General features: G+C 40.4%; 1 protein-coding gene across 1 annotated transcript in view; it reads left to right on the top strand.

The window, feature by feature from the left end:
- LOC306918330 (extracellular matrix organizing protein FRAS1-like) overlaps positions 1-2,500 on the top strand; it is a gene marked incomplete at both ends in the record, with an annotated part of 85,094 nt that overhangs the window by 38,545 nt on the left and 44,049 nt on the right. The gene's annotated exons all lie outside the window — the stretch shown is intronic.

Raw genomic sequence — 2,500 nt, forward strand, 5'->3', positions numbered from 1 at the left:
TTAACCCTTAGAAGATGAAAGACGCCAATTGGCGTCTTCATCAGAATTCCGTAAATGATCAATGACGCCAATTGGCGTCTTCACAGTTTTTGATGAATCTAAACATATTAATATGCTCCGAAGCGCTGTTTAAATTCCTGAGCTTATATTCCAACTACATTACCCAGAAAACCCGTGTCACGTGACACACGTGTACGTGTTGCCATTGGAAGCTGGTCCCACCCCCTGTAAACAGTGGGGGCAGAGGGAGTCTTCATAGTTATCATTGTTTTGCCTGTTTGCCGTCTCGCCCGAGCGATTTTCTAGCAGAAAAAGTTGAAAGCAGTACTATTTATTTGAGCGAGTTTTGTGGTAGTAGTATTGATCCATACGCGTCCCAGTCGCCTTCTCCAGGCGGAGTAGCCCTGGTCCAGTGCTTACAGCGAGACTCGCTGCTCCCTCCCTCCTTTTTTCATTGTCTCCCCATCGTCGTCCGATGAGCTATACCGGGAAACCATTGAAGAAGACGATCAACCCGGAATGTTTTGAGGTAATCTTATTGTAGAAAATGCCCTTCTATAGTGATCAGAAATCATAAGATGATCGCTACAAATAGATGCTTGGATAATTACTACTACTAGTCAGATCATGACGCCAGAATGACTCACCACGATGGCCCCCAGCCATTAGCCAGCACCGAAGGTGCTGGCTAATGGTGTTGGTCGGTGCATTGGTGCTGGCTAAGGGCTGGAGGGGGGGTTGGTGTCGATCGGTTGGTTGGTGCAGTACAAATGTATCGTAGCAGGCATGCACGCATGGCAGTACAAGTATTTTATATTGTAGCGTGCCTTATAGGCGATCTGATCTTTAGAGTAATGTTCGCTCCTTTTATTTACTGTCTACAAAGACGGAGAACAAACATGCATCGTTTACTGAAGCAACGCGTGGTTATGATGACGTTGCTACAAGGATCGGAGGGGGGACGGGGAGTGAAGCTAACAGTAGCGTATTATATAAGATCTGTATGACGTTTCATTGACGTCTGAGCTTGCATGATAATTGCATTCATTGTATATTGTATACAATCATGATTGTACATTGTTTAGTGTGTCTCCGTGTGATGATGATGATGACGATGATGTCAGATAGCCTACGTCCCCCCCCCCCCCCCAACTGGCTATTGGCCGGGCTGACTACAGCTAAATGTTTATTTTTTATATATTTAGAACTGGCATCAGATGAGGAGGATGATGATGATGATGATGATGATGATGATGAAGACGAAGAGTCAAGACTGCGATGGAGTTCTCCGACACTGAACCGGATGCATTCATTCATTTCAGTTGTTGTTTTTTTTAAATTTAGCCTACACACACACACACCGTCAAGAACAACTGGAATGCAGTGGTTTGGGGACACTGGGGAGTTTGGGGACAACTGTTTTGTATGTAGGCCTATTTATTTTCTGTAATATTTATTATAATTGTATTATGTTAGTCATAAAAAATAAAAGACAAGCTTTTACAATGAGTTAGACCTGTCATGGCTATTTTGTTCACTAGTCTGAGGTTTATGGTTTGACTAAGCGAGTTTCAACTGTGATTTACTCTGTAACGGTAGATGGTAAGAACCCAATTTTTTTGTTATAATACAGTATACATTCAAGTCTATATTTTGATACATATCATGGGCACAAAGTCATATCAAAACAATGTCCTTGGATGAGTTTTTTATCAAAACTGTTTCTTCACAACAGGTTTTTGAGATACATGCATGAATAGACACGGTACTGGTAAGACTATGTAAACATGGTATATATCAAAATGTGCGTTAGAATGTCTAATTTTACCCCAAAAAAGAATTGAGTTTATATGATGTTCCATTTCAGAGCTAGGGGGACTTTTAGCTGGATAGGTCAGATTGATCATGACTGACCATGCTATTTATAGATGGCAAAATATCTACAGTGGTACATGTGAGAAACTTTTTATTTTATTTTAATTGAACTAGACAACTCACCCTTTAAAATGAGATATTGCATGGCTATGTACGCCCAGCAGAAAAAAAGTTATTTAGAAAATAAAACTTCAACCGGTCATAACTTTTTTTGTTGTCCTAGAAACACTACCCAGTGTAAATGCAGGCTCTTTTAAATGGCTTCCAACACCACAACTAAACATTTTATCAACTCAGTTCATTTTTTTCCTGGAAGCAGACAAGCCAAGCTTTCTCTGAAGGTCTTTCGTTGTCACACATTCACAGCAGAGAATTTTCAATAAATCATTCAAAAACGCCATTCTGCCATAGAGAAGTCTAAAAACTATATAGAAATCCATGAAACTCTCAAAGAGTTAAGAGGTAAATCGGGTCTAAAGGTGTTAAGAGGTAAATCGGGTCTAAAGGTGTTAAGAGGTAAATCGGGTCTAAAGGTGTTAAGGTAAATCGGGTCTAAAGGTGTTAAGAGGTAAATCGGGTCTAAAGGTGTTAAGAGGTAAATCGGGTCTAAAGGTGTTAAGAGGTA

The sequence above is a fragment of the Electrona antarctica genome (genome assembly GCF_951216825.1).
Source record: "Electrona antarctica genome assembly, contig: scaffold_466, whole genome shotgun sequence".
In the NCBI taxonomy this organism is placed as follows: domain Eukaryota; kingdom Metazoa; phylum Chordata; class Actinopteri; order Myctophiformes; family Myctophidae; genus Electrona; species Electrona antarctica.